A 20494-nucleotide genomic window follows, 5' to 3' on the forward strand; every position below is an offset into this window, starting at 1 on the left:
AATTACTAAACATTTCAGTAAATACCTGTAATCACTAGTCAATTTAGTAATTACATGTATTTACTAGTTGTTTCAGTGATTACAGGTATTTACTGATTTTTTTGTCATTTTTACAGCTATTTACTAACTTGATATTTTTGTTTAAAAATTAAAGACATAATTCAAGATATCAAATAAGAAAGTAAGGGGTAGGGGTTTTTAGGGCTTACTTAAGGATCAAGGATTATAAGGCACATTAGAAGTGCATACACTTCAGTGTTTGTGAATTGAAACTGGAAAATGGTTGTTTTATAAGCTTTGAAACTCCCTAAAAATCATTTTGAGCATGCAAGACAATGATATAAATCCAAAATTGAGAAAAACATTTTTGAGAAATTTATAGGCAACTTAGCCAGCTATTTTTTAAGATAGACATTAGATTATGGCAAACTTGGTTAAATGATCTTGATAATTCTTAAAATCTCATAATTTTGTTATATTAAAATCTCCATCAGGCATACTCTGCATATCAACTTGTCCAATTACATGAGTTAAATTCCTTTTACAAAATAGGTTTAACTACGACTTCTGTTGTCAAACATTTGCGATGAAGCTGACGTGATGGCGTTAAAAGTCACATTTTCATATTTCCGTGTTTTTATGAGTTCTTCAAGACCTCCAACAAAATTTTATCATCGTTTCTTCCTGTATAAGAATGATCTTTTTGTGGATTGAAAAAGTCAACTAAATGGTCCATCCCTTTTGTTTTACTTTCAATGTTGACATTCTTTTCCTTTTCGTCGAGCCTGTGTTTTTTGTCGCAAAAGCGAGACATAGCGAACCAACCTAATAATTCCGTTGCCAGCGGCGTCCACAAATATTCACTCTGTGGTTATATTTTTTAAATTGATAAGTTTTTCAAATTATCCTGGATTTCTACCAAACTTGAACAGAAGCTTCAGTTGTTTATGATCAAAAGAAAAATTTCAAGAAATAAATTTTGCAAAAATAAAATCAAGTTTTTCCGTATTTTACTTATAAAGGGACTTAGTTTTTATGCCAGTTAACATTACATTCACACTGTGGTTAATTTTTAAAAATTTTGATAACTTTCTCAAAATATCCTGGATTTCTACCAAAATTGGACAGACGCTTGTTTATGATCATAAGATAATATCTAGAAATAAACTGAAGTTTGTTTAAAAAAACTATACTTTTTCGTATATTTCTTATTTAAACGGACTATTTTTTTCTAGTTAACATAACATACACTCTGCAGTTAAAGTTTAGATTTCATAAACCATCCTGAAATTTAAACAAATTTTGATAGAAGATTCTACAGAACTAGTCAAAAGATAGTATCTAGAGGAAAATTATAAATATTTTTTTTCCTATTTTTGTTGGGCCTGCGACTCACAGCAAAAGTAGGCGAGACACTGGGTTCTGAAAAACCCTTAAAATTTCAATAGCTGAATACTCACTGATTTTCTAATTAGTATTACCAAGGATTTGTATACAAATCCTTGGTATTACCATAACTTTTGATCAGTTGACCATTGTTTTAACAGTTAGTAAATAGGTGTAAAAATTCATTTTAAAATCAGTAATTACTGGTAATTACTGGGCAGTTTTAGGAATTACTTGTATTTACTAAGTGCATCAGGAATTACATGTAATTCCTAAATTTTAGTAATTACATGTAATTCCTAATTTCACCTATTTACTGTAACATATATATATTCTAAGTAACGAATGAACAGTTACTTTATTACACTAAATCAGTATTCTATCTTCAGATTTCGATCTTCATACAAATATAGGAGCCTGTAAAAAACAATATTGCATGTTTTCACTTAAACATGTTATATTTCACACAGTTTAATTTGTCATATGTACGATTTCAATTGTATTTATAGAATGCTGGATTAATATTTTGAATATTTAAGGAACGGCTTTAATATTGTTTGTGTATTTGAAGAAATGACATAAAAAATGTGATGCTACTGAATAACTCGCGTAGGGGCTTATTTTAAAGTGTGCACCACATTTTTCATAATACTGTGGATTCATTATTATCATGATTATTCGTTGGATACCAATTTTCGTGGATTTCGTGGGTAAAGGTGAACCACGAATTCAAATGTTCATAGTTTCAATAGTTATTGTACGCCGATATTGGGAAAACTACGAAATCAAATATCCACGAATATGCAAGCTTTCAGCAATCAACGAAAATTGATACTCACGAAAATAAATGAATCCACAGTATTTCGAACAGACAGAAAAAAATATTACAGTTAATTATAATTTAGTTCTAAATTCCATCTCAAGCCGGCGTAAATCATTAAAAAACGTTGATGACGTCATGGTCATAGACAAAACAATGCCCATTAGATGATAAATACGAACACTGTCAGCCAATCAAACGCGTTACATCCAAAATCTTATACTAGTTCAATGTTTTCAGATTAAATGTCATGATAATGATAATAACGTTGAACAACAATGTAATCTATTTTGAATCGAGTTTGTTTTTCAAAATTGATCTTTTTATTCAAAGTAATATATTTATCCTCGGAAAATCTGCCTCAAATTTTTATATATTGATATCGTATGTCTTCATATCACATGTCTCACATATTTCATTATTAATAACACATTTCAATAATCTTTGTAAAAAGTAAAATCACAAAAATACGGAACTGAAAATTCAAAACGGAAAGTTCCTAATCAAATGATAAAATCCATCAAACGAATGGACAACAACTGTCATATTTCAGACTTGCTTTCAATTGTAGGAAATAGTGGATTGAACCTGATTTTATAGCGCTAAACATCTCACTTGTATGTTAATTAAATCATATGCTAATAAAAATTTCATAATCCATAACATTATATGTGACTACTCAATTATTTTTTTTTGTGTTATATAGTTAATTCACATATATGATTCCTAAAATCAAATCGGCTTAGTTCATTGCGCATGACATTTCATGAATTTTATGACACAAGAAACTATTAACCTGAATAAATTATATTTTTTTTTCTATAAAGCCATTAGATTACAGAAACCTCTGGTGATATGAAATAGTAGGTGCCAAAATAATCTTTCTTGTGAATTTAAAATTTGTATTTTGATGATTTTCAACGGTTGATTGATGCCTGCAAATCTACAAGATTAGTAATTCAAGTACAACTGACAAAAATCTTTGAATAACAAACACCGATCATTTCCCTAAATCTGAGCTTGCGCGAAAAAGTTACAGGCAACTTATCTGTTTTCATATTACTCTCATTTGGCATGTTTTGGGTCAAGTCAAAATAGGACAAAATTGTTCTTAATTATTTTACTTATAATTTGTAACATAAAGATAAAATTGTAAACATGCTTACTTTCTCACAGAGAAAATTAGTTAGAAGATGACACCAACCATCATCAAATTTATTCCCTTTCCATATCTGAATGCAGTCATGTCCTGTTGGCTCACCAGGGGTCCATAGCGTGTCAGTTAATTGCAACTCTTTGCCAGAAGTGGTCCACTGATATGTTCCGTTATAAAGTCTGCATCCAATAAACACACTAGCTAAAATTCATTTTTAGGATCAGTTATTAAGGATGTTCGCTCCCCTTGTTTTTGAATGTTTACCAAATATTTGGAATTCTCTGGTTTTATACATAAAGTGCCATTAAGTGTTTTGCCCACTAACCCCTACTCTTCTTTCCATAATTTGATTACATATACTTTAAAATGACATCTTTGAAAATCTTATAAAATCCTTGTTATATTTTCCTTGTTTTTGAAAGAAAAAAGGTGCCAATGTTAAATGTATGAAAAATTTAGAGAGAATCATTTCCCGCCAAATATTTAACGGCTAATATCTCGAAAATAAGCACACGGAGCCTAATTTTTCTTTTTGCTTTTTTAGTTCCTTTATTTACATACAGTCTTTTTAAAAAGCTTGTTTTTTTTAAAGAGAGTAGCGAACATCCTTAATGTAATTTGCACTTTATTTATAATTCGACCATTAAAAAAAAACGTTACTTACAATAATTAAAGATGATCACTATACTATACTTAATATTTGATTGTAATTTTTTGCTTGGACAGGGTTTTTCGCTTCTAAAAATTTAGAAATTTCAAAGGAGAAATTAAAATATGTCATGATTGCCAGCTGACAGACTAAAGTCTTATCAGTCCTTATCATTGTTATTGATAGATTGATTATATATTTTTTCTTTTATTGCACGAAATAAAAAATGTGTCATTTTCAATATTTCTTCCTCGAAGATAAATTATTTAAATCATTTAATCAAATATACATTTATACGTTTCTTTTTGCGTATATGGCTTACCAATCAAATTGTTGAAAATATATAAAACATTCTAAATGAAAAATGAAACTTAATTATTTCAATGCATATGCCTTTTTGTGTTTCTTTGTTACATATGACGTGGCTCTGTACTTATACATCCCGTCATTGTGTTATTGTGCCATGGTAATTTTTTGTTTTACATATTTGTTTGTTTTTTTTTCTGGTGATTAAGATAATATTACAATGTTGACGCTGTACCCCCATATTTAACATTTTTACCTATCATGGCTGTTTGTTTTGTTCACACATTGTTGTCAATATAATGGAATTTTATGCGACTGTCATACAAGTGAGAGGAAAAAACAGCTTCAATCCATCAGGGACGATCGACTAAAAGGTTTTAAAGCCAATGATTATAAAGATACGTGCATAACTGGGGCCTTTTATGACAGAAAATTACCTTGCAAATAGCAAAATCCATCGAGTTCAACTTTGACTGACAAAGTTCAAACCTTAATGTCTTCATAATTTGCTACCAACCTAACATTTTAAACGGATATATCATATCAATCTAAAACACCGGCTCCTAAACTGATGCTACTTTCGGTTAGAAGCAATCTTCTGCCAGTGATACCGACCAAAATTAATTATATTATAACATGTATAAATGAACACAATTTTTTTTTTAATAATTTAATAAGGCCGAGGCATTTTTTAGGATTAGCCTTCCTCATAAACGCTCAAACTCATCAATCCGAAAACCTAGAATGTTTGAGTACTTGAATACGTTAGGGAGCTATATGACAAAACAGGACATACAAGGTTTAGCTTAATTAATATATGGTCGACCTTTTCCAAGATTGTTGAAACCTTATTTTTGTAATAATTGAATCAGATTAAGTGTTATAGTAAGCTTCAAATATATTAACTGCTGTAGACTTGGTGAAGTTTTTTGTTTTGCGATTGTCATTCAAGTGAGAGGTTTAGATAACTGTAAAACCAGGTTTAATCCACAATTTACTACATATGGAAATGCATATACTAAGTCAGGAATATAGCAGCTCTTTTCTATTCGTTTGAACTTTTGATTTTGCCATTTGATAAGGGACTTTCCATTTCGAATTTTCCTTTGCATTCGGTATTATTGTCATTTACTTTTTGGTAGTGTTAGTACTTTGCGCTTGGTGTGTATAGAGCTCTACTCAGTCTATTTTGTGAACGTTAAAAGCCGGTATTTTCATAAGAAAACATGAATACACAATGAAATCAATCGTTTTGAAAAGATATAGTTCAAAGAAAAACAGACTGTTTATTAATGAATCCACCAGCTGAAATTCTGCTTCATCTATCACTTCCGCTAGATATCCTCCATGAGATACACAGTATTTCTACAATAATCAATCAGATTTTGATTCTCTGTTAAACATTAAAGAATTATAAAAATTACGGAAAGCAACATAAAGTAAAACGACTCATGTTCTTGTGAAAGATAAGAAGTTCCTCATCTATGAATAACAATACAATGATAAAGCATCGGTGAAGAGTTGAATTCTTGTTGACATTTTGTCATACTTTTCATAAATTTTGCATTGATACATGTGCAAATTAAGAAGAAGCTATTGTTCAAACAGGCAACATCCTCAGACAATGTTGACCTTAGATGAATTAATATTGTAAAACAACCCATAGTCAGGTATATTTTTGGATTTCCATTTAGGTTTCTATCGTTTCTGATAAATTAAAACGGAGAAAAGCGCAGCAGACGCACACTTTTGATTTTATTTTCATTTAAATGTATGTCTTTGGTGATATTCTATCGGAACAAATATTAATCACTGCAGAACTCTTTAGCATACCCATTATTGATCCAATTTGCACGTGATTTATAAGATCAGTAAATATGCTAAAAACTAGCGACAAAAATTGACTTGATAATAAAATCATGTGTTTCAGACAAACTGAAACTAGCTATTATAAATGGTAGAACGTCATTGTTAGAAAAACTATAAACATGATCAATATCGAGATTCAATGAAATACGTATTTGTGAAAAAGAGACAAACACTTTCCTTGGCTTCTTTTTTGCGGACGCCGAACTATACATTATATATAAGTTTTGAAGAAGTTTTACTTTATCGTTTGAAGCGAAAATAATTGAATCGACATTTTAAATTGATACAAAAAAAATCAAATTTCTGCTCTATAGATTTCCTTTCATAAATGAGTCTGAAATATATATCCATAATAAATGCACCGTATCAAATGCATATAAGAGAACACCTACTTATAAACTGTTACGCGTCGCATACTATGTATAGAGACATACATAATAAATCTAAACTTAAAAAGGAATTCTTAAAGCTTACTTAGATTTATTTCCCCGAGGGTATCACAAGCCCAGTAGTCAGCACTTTTTGTGCTGACATGAATAGTCATTGGTATTGTTATATTTATAAATTTACTGTTTACAAATTTTTAAATTTTTAGGCTTTTCTACCTCAGGCATAGATTACCTTAGCTGTATTTGGCAAAACTTTTAGGAGTTTTTGTTCTCAATGCTCTTCAACTTCGTACTTTATTTGGTCTTTTTAACTTTTTTTGGATTCGAGCGTCACTGATGAGTCTTTTGAAGACGAAACGCACGTCTAGCGTATATACTTAATTTAATCCTGGTATCTATGATGAGTTTATTTGACACATTTTAAACTAACTTCATTTCAACAAGTTTAAATTACATGTTCTAAAAAAGAGCTAAGAATTGTTTGCATCGTAGTAAATTTAAGTCTTTGAAAATTTATTAAAAATACGCTATTGAACATCACTAAGAGCCAATAAATACAATAATTTTGTGTTTTATAAATTAGTGCCTTCAATAAATAAAAGTCGTAGAACAGTCTCATTTTCAAACCGGTATTCGAAATGACTCGTTTCATTGCTATTACAACAAATATGTCATAATAACATGACAGAGAGTTTTGTTTCGGAATATTCTAGATAAATGTACAAAATGCAAATTTTAGACAATTTCCTAAGGCTGGTCACATATTATCAATGTAATGCGACTGTCATACGATTGAGATATTTACCTAGCTTTACAACCAGGTTTATTCTACCATTTTCTACATAAGAAAATACCTTTATCGGTAATTCGTATATTTTCCCTTTGATCTTACTGCCTAATATTTTCGAGTATCAACGCACTGGCTGTATCATTGAAAATATTAGGCAATACATTGAGTGCCGTCATAATTACTGATAAACAGAATAGGTAGTTTCGTTCGTTTTTGATACTGACTATGTCATGTGGAATATCTTAACTCGCCCTATGTATCAAGTCAGGAATATGAAAGTTGTGTTCCATTCGTTTGATGTATTAGACTATTTGATTTTGCCATTTGATTATGAACTTTCTCTTTTGATTTTTTTTTGTTTGAAAAAATCATTATTTTTGTGATTTTACTTTTCACTTACGGTTGCGTCATCCCAAGATAATGTCATAGTGTTGTCGTAAAAATAGCAACTATTTCCTAACCACATCCAGTCAGCAGGACAAACTATAACAGACAAACTATTGTTAACAATAAATTACAATTTATTATGTTACATTTTTTGATAAGTTGTCCCAACTTGCTAAGTACAAAAGGCGTAAATCTTTGCAATCACAAGTTTCCTTTAGTGAGGCAGGTGGCTATTTTTTAAAAGTAAAATAAAACTTTGAAGGAAAAGCAAAATAGCAAGCGGTGCAAGCTCAATATTTCACATTCCGTTGGATAGGAATGACATCGACGAGACTACCATTATCAGAATATAAAAGTTTGCGCTTCATATTGATTCAAATTTTCAGACGACGATATCATGTATACACATAATACACTCTCTGTATCGTTTTGTTCTATTTACATCACCACTACTTCTATATCTTTTCAAACTTTTGCAATTTGAGCTTTTATTCGGTAAATCTCTCCTTCCTATGGAATTAATTAAAACATGTTGAATATATTATGTTTGGATTTGGTAATAGAGAGCAATATATATTATTAGATTGTGAAAACAAAATTATATTCTTTTTTTTCATTCTGTATTGGTATCTTATTATAAAGATTCCCATTTTCCGTTTTGTTAAGTTTATATGAGAAAAAGAAGACTTGGCATAACTACCAATCAGAAAACTTTAGATCAAAGAAAGGACAAGGTATTATAAGAGCCGTTTCTGGTCCCCCTTTTTCCAGAATTTTTAAACTTTGAAGTTGAAACCCATCATGCCCCTGTCCGTCCATCCATCCGTCCGTACATCTGTTTCTGTCCGGATATATCCGCCAGTCTAGCTATCTCCTTTAGTTTTTGAGCTAAAAAGCTTTTTATTTATAATAGAGGTGTGTATGTCTACATGGTTTTGATTTTTTATCAAATTTTCTTTAAATATCTGTTATTTGGATACATTAACTTGTTGGTACAAGCTGTATAAAGGGTCGGTTATCCTCTTACAGTGTTTGAGCTACAGCTGTAATACCTAATAGGTTTATTGTACACATTATAGAAGCATGCATTGTCACAGGATTTTTATTATTATTCAAATACTATAAACATGTCAGGTTTTTGGACTTTGTCAATATTTTTTGCTACTTAAAAAACAGTTAGGGTAGTTGTTAAATGTTCACCAAAAACGGTAGTTAAACTTGTTTTCCTTCTCACTTGCTATATATATAATTGAAGGAATAAATTGCACTACAAGTACTACATTTTAATGTCCCTAATGCAATAAATAATATATTTTTAGTAGTTTCAAGTATTTATTCAATACCGGAAAGGTTGCATGTATAGTGACTACTACAACCGATTTCATTGAATGTGAAGCCAAAGGTAATATCTTTAGTTAGCCTGCTTGTTAGCTGAGTCGTGAAGTCATTGTTAGGTCAGGTAAACATCCCTCCGTTAAGAATAAACTAGTCCAGCAGATTATAATCTATCTGTCTGATGGACTAGGCTTCTTCGAAAGGAGGGTAGTGAACCTGACAAAATAATGACTTCACGATTCACCTAACAATTTGAAGCAAGCTTACTAAATATTTTACCTTTGGCTACACACTAAATGAAATCGGCTGTAAATCTTGAAAGTTGAATCTTTTTGCTGGACATTCAATCCTGCAAGTGAAGACCTTCAAAATGCCAAATAACAAATAGATCAACATTGAAAGGAGAAATTAAGGTTGAAAAAAAGTGCACCAATACAAGCGAAAATCGAACTCACAACCTCAGTGTTGACTGGCTAGTGATTACAAAAGTAACTATTTAGACCACTCGTCCACCGAGACCCTCTGATGAAGTATGTCTACGTTTCTAATCGAATTCAAACGTTTTGGGGTTTCATGAAATACTACTTACCCATAACTGTTTCATTAAAAAAAGCATTACATTTTGGATAAGATATGTGGTATGATTGCACATGATACTATACACTGGCGATCATTGTGTTAATTTCAGGATATATATCGTAGACATTTTTAGAGAAACTTGAAGATGTTCATACCTCTTTCGTCTACACATCGTCATGAGTGTTTTTAACGTCTTACCTCATCGAAAACTTTGAACTTTGTTTTAATATTATTTTCTTTAAAATATTGTGTTAAGTGTTAAAAGTTCGCAGTGTACGATTCTTAAAATGACAAACAATGGCATTGCACAAGGTATGCATATTTGCTATACATACTGTATAAATCTGATACTCAATTTTAAATAGTAGTTTTAATCCATTCGGGTTTTTTAATGTACCGGTAATCATCATGTTAATGTGAAATGCTATATTCATAACTTCCACTATTATTTATGAATTATAAGTGTGCCACTATTTATATAAGCTTTTTATGCCCCATTTATGGGCATTATGTTTTTTTGGTCTGTGCGTCCGTCTGTTCGTTCATCCGTCCGTTCGTCCGTCTGTCACACTTCAGGTTAGAGTTTTTAGTCGAGGTAGTTTTTGATGAAGTTAAAGTCCAATTAACTTGCAACTTAGTACACATGTTCCCTCTGATATGATCTTTCAAATGTTAATGCCAAATTAGAGATTTACCCCCATTTTCACGATCCACTGAACATAGAAAATGATAGTGCGGATTGGGCATCCTTGTACTTGGGCCACATTCTTGTGTATTTTACCTATTAACTTGTTAATATCTTACTTATATATGTATATAAGTGATAATTTGGCTATTTAATAAAACCGTTGCTAGGCAACCTTCCTTTACCCGGAACAGAAAAAAATCATATCGTTGAATAGTTTCTATACTAAGTCTATCAATGATGTATATGTAAACTAATTTGGGAGGGGGCCAAAACGCCTCTTATCATACCTTGTCCTTTGATTCAAATGCGGTCAGATTTCTATCTTTATTTCACAATACGACTATACTAACAGATGCGCGGCATGCATCACTGTCATGTTTAAAGTGAGAAATTGGCAAACGTATATATCGATGCAATTCGATGTTAACTTCATGTTTAACAAATTTTACATGACACAAATTAACTTTGTTGCATGCAGGTAACTTTGTAATCTTCATCTGATAATATGCTTAGCGATTTTTTACATGACGAAGGGGAATGTTCCAAACTCGTCCCTTCTTAAGGGCATACGATACAGTTACAGGCCGAGGTAATGACGTTGATAACTTAAATTGTTATTTTCGCGACGTCAAACTGTGATGTATCGCGAAAAGATGCATTTTTGACTGATTTTTATCACTCAAACTGATTTAACTTAAAAACGAGTTCATTGACCCCTTTTTAAAATGGCATTTGGTTTGATTAGGCGAGAAGATTAAGTGTGTCAATGTTCATGAAAAAGTAGAAAGTGCATTTTTTTTTTAAATTTGATAAATATACAGCAAAAAAGGTTTTTTTTTCTACATTCATGAACATTTGATAAATGTGAGTTATTTCTTAATTAAAAATGTATAAAATACTTATAAAATACAGAAATTAAAAATTATTGAACAAAACAAAAGTTGTGTTTATCTTTTATTGCCAAAAAGTTATGTCTTTCTTTCGAAAGACAAAATACGGCCACAAATCCGAATTTTGAGCAAATATACAAAACTTCGACCTCATTTTACTCAAAAAGTAGCACATGAAGGTATATTTTTTATTACATATTTGATTTAATTAGGTAAAAAAACAGTCGATATGGACATTTTCATCAAAATGTAAATACGGGATCTAAGCCGTATCGTATGCCCTTAAACTAACAGTGATTAACACTTATGAAAAGATAAGCATTGGATAAAATGGATAACATGCAATGTTTTTCCTACCTGATATTTTTGTAAAAGTCATTTGTCCATTTTTGTTAGTATTTAAATCACAGTTTCCAGTACCAAGTCTCTGATGCAGACGACACATTTTAATCAAATCATCATAGGTAAAAACATTGCAATTAGCAATTTCTGTGCACAATAGTGCACAATGTATAACTGATACACAAACACTGTTTAAGAACGGAGTTTTGCTAACAGATAATGTCCCTACTTGTATACATTTTGTATACTGTGCAAGAATTACAGAGACGCCGAAATTGTATAAAGTGATACAGAATGCAGTATATAGCATTGTAGTCTTAAACTGCTCCTCAGTTGAATGAAGTTATCTGGAAAATACTACGATACAACATTTTCATAAGAGAACTCAATATATATGCATCCACAAAATTTAACATGCATTTAAATGCATAGGTCCATTATAATGTTGCCTCTTATTTTCAAATATTTTATTTAAATTGCATCGAGTAAATGACGTAATCAATAAATACGAACGTAAATGATTTCTTTGTGTAAAGGTACTGATAATAATAAAATATTTTAAAAGAACAAAGCAAACATTTCTTTAAAAAAAATAACAGAACATTTATCGGATAGAAAAATACAAGTATTTGGATTTTGTTTAAATTGTACTATTTTGTATATTTTTGTTCGTTACAATGGGACAAATAATGTGTATATGTATCATGTGTATTGTGTCAACTATAAGCAACGATATAAAATACTTGAGTGCAAGCACGTTACTTTTTTTTTCTTATGCATGTAAATGGTTGATTCTACCATTTCGTAGCTGCGACAATTATTATTCATAAAATCAAAAAAAATATATTGATTTAAATCCATGTCAAATTTTTTTTTCATGCAGGAATTTTTCATCGTGTTTCAAATAGAACCAACATCATAAAATATGTAGCACTGGTAAGGGGACGGTTAAGGTTGTAATGATACTGTTTTAAAGTATTTAGAAGGACCGACAAAGCGTTAAAGGAAATTCAGTATAAACCAAAATCTCTAGGAAGATTTAGAGTTAGTGACAATAACGTAATGGTGGTAAACAAAAACACCACAACAATGCAACTCCCTTGTCCTTCCATTTCATTTCAAATTGTTAATTCATTTTTTTTCTCATCTTTTCCACACAAACAAAAGTTCTCTCATTGTCTCTCCACAATGTATTTCGATCATTCTCACGAGCTGTTTTGAGGATGAAGACAGAAATCGCATTGGACAGAAAGACACACATTGCAAAGAAAATTGACAAACAATGCACAACTATTTCATTTTCAATACGATTTCCTTCATGCTAGTTGTGTTCGTTTTTAGTTTGCTTTCAGCATGTATAGTAATTGTCATCAATCTTCAGCATGTATAGTAATTGTCATCAATCTTCAGTATGTATAGTAATTGCCATCAATCTTCAGTATGTATAGTAATTGTCATCAATCTTCAGTATATATTGTCTATTCTTTCTCATTTCTCTTTTTTGTTTTTGTGTCATTTTTGCAATTAATATACCGCGTATTTTTTAGCTGAACCTACTGAATTATCTTCCTATAATTTATTGTTATCCTTTTTTTTGCCTTTCTTTAAAAAAAAACTTATGGTTCAACATTCACTCTTTTCAAATCTATATAAATTGAATATGTGTTAAACCTTCATTTGTTAATATATATATATATATATAAGTAGTGTTCATATCTACACAAATCAAAATAGGTAAACGTTTATTTAACACGGTATTTTCATGATTACATTTATCGTGTGTATTTAAGTTAAATGACTATCTACTTATGTCTTTACGAAAGTAAACCACAATAAAGATAGATTTGAAACAGGCGTCATTGACCAAACCTCGTTGTAAATTATGTAAATCTTGTTTAATTTTCTTTTTTATACTGACCGCCGTCAATGGTTTGCTTCTTTTTGGGTTTTACTCTTAAAGCTGAATTCTTACAAAAATCATTATGCAAACCAACAGATATCAATATAACATGTGTTTATAATTAAATTTGGTTAAAAAATGAGGATGACCATTTTTCCTCCTTCTTACTAATATGCTGTTCTTTCATTGACAGATCACGGTGAGAAAAATCATATCACTCTCTACAAGCTCTACGAAGGGATAGTATCTATTTGTTTTAAATGTTTGATAAAAAGGAAGCACATCAAAGGGTGAATTAGAAGGATTTTCTTACCCCAGGTGTAGATTACCTTAGCCGTATTTGGCACAACTTTTCGGAATTTTGGGCCCTCAATGCTCTTTATCTTTGTATTTGTTTGGCTTTTTAACTATTTGGATCTGAGCGTCACTGATGAGTCTTATGTAGACGAAACGCGCGTCTGGCGCATAAAATTATGATCCTGGTTCTTTTGATAACCAATTAGAACACATAAGTTAAAAAAATATAAACAATGGAAAAAAATCATGGCACAAAAACAGTAAAATAATGAAACCTAGCAAATAACAAAGCACTACATCTGCCAAAAAAAAAAACCCTACAAACTGAGTAATGATAACCTTACAGTCTACAACATTTGCAAAAAAAACAAACAAAGACTGAGTCATGCTAACATTAAGTCTACAAATACAACATTTGTAAAAATAAAACACCCAAAGACTTGGTAGTTCTAACCTTACATTCTAAAAATCACAAACAAAACAAAAAAAAACAACACTTAAAGACTAAGTAATGTTAACATTACATTCTACAAAGTACTATATTTGCAAAAAAACATCATAAAGACTGAGTAATGTTAACCTTACATTCTACAAAGTACTACATTTTCAAACATAAACATTAAGACTCAAATCGAAAGCAAGTCACATTTTTTTACATTTTAAACATTTATAATTCTGCAATAGCAGCCTGTAAATAAGAGAGTAGCGAAAGATACCGAAGTGAAGTTCAAACTCATAATCGAAAACAAACTTAAAACGCAATAACAACAAAAAAGACACAAAAAAACAATAGTACCGATATCCACTTCACGCCGATGCTACATCAATAATTCTGTTTGGAACTATTAAATTACGTCATGACACATCATTACAATGCTATTGAATAGTATAACATGTGATGTAAAAAAATATGCTTTATGTCAAAATGCCAACAAAGATCTATAATTGCATTTCTCCATGACAGTTTTACAACAGTTCACATGGATTCTAAAATTATAGAGTGAAAATTCTGATTCAACTTGTCATTAAAACTGAAAACATAAGAATTGAATTGTTTATTATCTTTTTTTTTTTTAGCTTTATATTTTTTATAGCATGAACTGCACTTGTTCCAGTAAACAGTACTAAAGGGGATATTGAAATTAAATTATTTAAGTGGTAGTCCAGCTATCATCATGGTTATGTTTAGTTCCACAGTGTTAACTAGTCAAGACAAAACATGACAAAATTACTAGCCAAGCTAAAATTCTTAGAGGGCTGTTATGGATACTAGGCCCTTCTAATTTCCATCCCTGACCAAAGTATTGATGAAAACAGAAGAGGGGAAACTTTCTTTCTGACAAAATTAAGGATTATCTGTTGAACATTGGATCAGGTGAATGACAGTTTCGCATAAAAATGCTATTTCTGTCTGTTTTTTTTTTTTAAATATTTTATTCCTATGTTTATATTTTTTGCTACAAATTGATATTTCTGAGTGCAAAGAGTACATGATTATGGTCTAGGATTCGCAAAATAAAATATCAGTCAAATTTCAACAGTTACTTTATGCTACAATTTTGTCAAGGCTTTTACAATTGTGTCACGATAACTAGACATAGCGATCCAAGGATCCGTCGTCTGTACATGTGATGGTAGCATAAATATTTTGGTTTATTCTGTAAAAAAAACTTTCTGAACCAAGATACAGTACACGATCAAGAACAAAATTATGAAACAATTCTTTTTTAATTCTCCGTATTTTATTGATAAATGGGTCTTTTCTGAACAATTTGCATACAGTTTGAGATTCAAATATTTAGCACGATGAATTTGTAAACCTTCATGGATTGTTATGAAACTTGGACAGTCGCTACTCTTCAAGGTTAAAAAAGTACTGAACTGGTATCTTTTTATTTATTTTTTTTGTAACGTGGAATATGATTTATACTATCATCAGCTTTAATTTTGCCCATGAAAATAATGTTTTAATACACCTGAATTACAATTTTTTTGTTCTGGCATCACTGAAGTAAATGTCAAATAAATTTTGGTAGCTTTTACTTCACACATGCTTGAGTTATTTTTTTCATATGGAATGCTTTTATTTTGTATTCATTATAAGATTAGCGATAACTGCTTGTATACATTTTCTTCTTAAAATATCCTGTACCGAGTCAGGAAAATGGCCATTCATATATTATAGTTCGTTTCCGTGTGTGTTACATTTTAGTGTTGTGGTGTAGTTCTCCTCTTAAATTTGATATATTTCCCTCAGTTTTAGTTTGTAACCGGGATTGGTTTCTTCTCAATCGATTTATGAATGTCGAACAGCGGTATACTACTGTTGCCTTTCTTTATACTTTATTTTTTAAGAAAAACAGTTTCATAATCATAGAATTATCGGAAAAATAAATCAAAGTAACCCAAGATTAAAGCAAAGTAAAATCACAAAAATACTGAATTTCGAGAAAATTCAAAACGGAAAGCCCCAATCAAATGGCAAAATCAAAATTTCAAACACATCAAACGAATGGATAACAACTATCATAAATATTTAAGTAAAGTATTGTATGTGTTTCAATTCCAGGAAAAGCGATACGCATAACATGTTATGATTAACACTGCTATCGATTTGCGACAGTGTTTATATCCGTTTGGTACATACTTTGCAATACATAACGTTACACATATTATATGAGTACAGTGTAAGGCAGTATGTAGCGGTACTGATATTGTTCTGCGTGGAAGATTAATCTTCTTCGAAATAAATAGCATTGATGGATAAAATTCAGTTTTGCTAATGATAAATTATTTCTAAGATGGAATATGGTTGATGCTATAATCACTTTCTAGTTTATCCACAAAGAGAAAAATACAACATATCTTCAAAATGTCTTTATTTACAATATTTGTTAGAACATAAAATACAAAGAATAAAAATCCTAGCTTGACCCTTGCATATGTTTTTGTTTTCATTCATCTTAAAGATAGTTCTTGCAAATGAATTCCAGTTATATTTCGTAATTTGCTTAACTTTGCAACAATCCGTATCAATTATTGATGGTGCAACATTATCCTAAGAATTTATTATACCCTCATTCTTCCATACTTAATATAAATGCAAATCCAGAAAATATAAGAAAAAGCCATGCATTAATACAAGAAGCTGCTATTTGTATGCTTCATTTATGGGCATTTTGTTTTCTGGTCTGTGCGTCCGTTCGTCTGTCCCGCTCTATGTTAAACTTTATTGTCAAGGTAGTTTTTGATGAAGTTGAAATCCTATCAACTTGAAACTTAGTACACATGTTCCTTATGACATGATCTTTCTAATTTAAAATAGAGTGTTAATTCCAATCTAACATAGAAACAAAAAGTGCAATTGGGGCATTTGTAAACTATGGACACATTCTAGTTCTTATTAAGTGTTCCGTTGTTTTTTTTATTTACAATGACTAACAAAATCACTATCTGTTTTGGAAAAGTTTAGGATGTCAAGATTTAATTTTGTACACTATTTTGAACAGTTGCAAAATTCCTATTAACAGTACTTCGCCGTTATATGTTAAAAAAATCGATCGGCAATCAACCGTAACGAGTTTGTCACAAAAGCTATTCATCATCTTTTAATTAGGAGATTGATTGAAAAATGTGACATACTTATAGATTATCGTTGATCATCTCAACAGCGAAAGTGAGAAAAGCAATCGAGTTGAGATGACCAATGATAATCTGTTTATCGCAATTTTACCTATGAAGACGTTGTCAATTTCATGTCAATTTCGTTAGCAACGCCACGTGGCCTCCTTAGTTTCTAGCGATAATTTTTCCATCTCAAGCGAGAAGCATGATATGAAAATTATCACAAAATAAGATCAAAAGAAAAATGCACAAAATAAGATCAAAAGAAAAATGCACAAAATAGCGATAAAACCACGTATTGTAAATCCATTTGCATTTTCTACGTCTAATAGTAAAACTAAATGTTTCATTTGAGATCTCAGACATGTTAATAATGGTCTTTGAAAAATTAGTGTAAAATTTAAAGATATTCGCATAGTCATGCATTTCATACCCCCAAAAAATCTTTCTGTTTCCAGATTGATATTGTGTCAGCATATCCATATTATATTGACAGTATTCGATTCCCGTTTCGGGATTAAATTTCAGGCACAACATTTTTGGCTCTTCCTTGACACCATTTGCGAGTCTGGTCTTGAGGTAACGATGATAGTCCATCGGAAGGGGACGATAAATGGCTGATCCGTGTTTAGAGAGAGACATATCTCTTGCACGTAAAAGACACCCTTTAAAATTTCGAAAAAGAGCAGGCTAATGCCGCTACAAGACAGCACTCGCACCCGCAAAGTGGAAAGGGATTTATATAAGTTGCAAAACTTGTTTCCCAATCCAATATAAATAAATATGTTTAAACTAATATTGACAGTATACCGATATTTCAATCACAACATTAAATGTAGTATCTCTAAGCTGCTTATAAAGTACATCACCTATGTAAGATGAAAACAAAACTATAATTATGCACCTTCATTGAATTTTTAAAGCCCATTGAACCAAATGCAGAAAATTTTGAAATATCTATTAGCCTTTTTTACCGTCTCTGACAAAGAATTTTTTTATTTCTTTTGTTTAATATTTGTAGCAAATAATAGGGCTAAAAATAGCAGCAATTATTTCACAAATACAACACTTTTAGTAATGTTACTGAGAGATGGATGGCAAAACTAGCAAATAAGGTTTGCGTGCATTCAGGAGAAATCTACTCAATCGAGGCTTGACAAATTTGGATTTGCATAATGCTTGAGAGAAAGCGGTAAATTTAAACCTAATTTCTTTAAAACAAACCTAATTTCTTTATAAAAATATTTACGAAAATATACAAATGACAAATGCAAATACATTTTGATTAAATTTACATACGTTTTTCCCTAATCTGCAAAAAATCATTAGAAGAGTTTGGCAAGTAAGGTCGACAGGGATGCAACATTTTATGTGAAACTGCACATTGAGATTAATTATGCTGACTAGGGAAAAACATTATACCAGATTGGAAGACAATATAAATAGACCAATCAATTTCGAATGTTTTAACACACAGAGGGTGTGGTACTTGCCGTACACGGATAGTGAATTTAAATGATACATAAATTAACAAAAAGAAAATACCAGCAGTAACTGACATGCCAGCTCCAGACTTAAATTAAACTGAGTGAAATATTATGCCTTCATCATATGAAAATCAAGCACAATTTCTCCCTTTAGGGGTTAAGTATCAGAAGTTCGTTTGAATGTACCTTCCTTGTTTTGATATACATGTAGCTAAATTAAAACTTTGAACATTTGAATCATGTATTTAAATTTAAATCCGTTAATTCCGTTCTTATGCGCTTAAAAGATACTTGTGAACAAGTAATGTTGTGATTCCCCCCTTGTAGTACAGGTATATAGATATCTACTACTTTTATGAAAATGTTTTAATTTTGACATTTCCTTATGATCTATTATACTTGGTAGACAATTTCTTTAACATGTTTTACAGAATTTTGACAACATATTTACTTTGACCCGTTAACAAACAGGTATTAGCCTTTCAAAAATGGCTAGTCGTCTCTTAGCTGATGAAAATGGAAAGTGCTCTCGCTATGTAGATTATTTCATTTGCTAGAATAGCCACGTGCATCAATCAACAAATTTTACCACACACGAGGTCACACGTTATGAAGTAGTATATATCGTTTAACGTTGTTGTTTACGAAACTGCAGAAGATTCGGCTATTTATGTATAAAACTTACCTGTGTATCAGTATCATGAATATGCATGATTGATGACCAGGCAAAAACTAATTGCTAAAATAGAGAGGACAAATTCGATACTCTACGGGATTGAATGCCATTTACTAAGTTTGCATTGTCCTAACCAATCAATAAACTTTGATTATTCACGTCTCGTAATATCTTCCAATCAGGTGGTAAGAAGCATTCACGCACTGACTTTTCATCGTTCAATTCTTAATATCATTTCCTAGGAGACGATAGAAAATAAAAATTTCCAAAAACAAGAACACACCAGAAAAAAACGTTGGATATGTAGCAGTAATACAAACAATAGTTTTGATCATTGAGGAACTTAATATTTCGCTTATTATAGAATGTGATTAAAACGTTCAACTAATTCTTATAGAATTATCTCCCTGTAGTGCTATGCTCCACCTCAAGACGCTTCCCCCAAGATTATAAAAAAACATAAACAGTAAAAAAAAAATGAAAATTGTATCCTTTGAAAAAAAAAAAAAAAAAAAAAAAATAATATCCAAGTTAGATAGTTCAAGTAACACCAATATACATTTATTCTTATGTTTTACTTCTACATGTATGTTGGTCCCAAGAACCTGCATAATTAGTTTTAGTTACAGAGCTAAATTGGATTACGTAATTATGTTTTCTGCTACTGTCTGACTTTTTAAAAGAATTCATTTAGGTATTAAAACTAAACGTTGGCCTCTATAGATGTCTTTCTACCTATATTGATATTACTTCAAAGATAATTTATTTACATCTTAGTGAATCGTGAGATGATTCAAGGGACCAGAAGTTGTACACAAACCAATACATTTCAAAATTATATTAGACACAATATCAAGACAAAAGCAACACACCCTTTTATTTGCTAATTTCAATAATGTGGGTGCAATTACATGTATTACATGG

The 20494-nt window shown here is 30.7% G+C and overlaps 1 long non-coding RNA gene across 1 annotated transcript; it reads right to left on the minus strand.

The window, feature by feature from the left end:
* Nucleotides 1-1709: 1709 nt before the first annotated feature.
* Nucleotides 1710-11924, minus strand: LOC143083589 (uncharacterized). The gene is made up of 5 exons (XR_012980796.1): nucleotides 11602-11924; nucleotides 7766-7848; nucleotides 5601-5682; nucleotides 3373-3563; nucleotides 1710-1803 (listed from the first exon to the last, which is right to left on the minus strand). It is a non-coding gene; the product is annotated as an uncharacterized LOC143083589 (long non-coding RNA).
* Between the last annotated feature and the right edge of the window lie 8570 nt (nucleotides 11925-20494).

Source organism: Mytilus galloprovincialis, chromosome 7, assembly GCF_965363235.1.
Source record: "Mytilus galloprovincialis chromosome 7, xbMytGall1.hap1.1, whole genome shotgun sequence".
Taxonomy (NCBI): domain Eukaryota; kingdom Metazoa; phylum Mollusca; class Bivalvia; order Mytilida; family Mytilidae; genus Mytilus; species Mytilus galloprovincialis.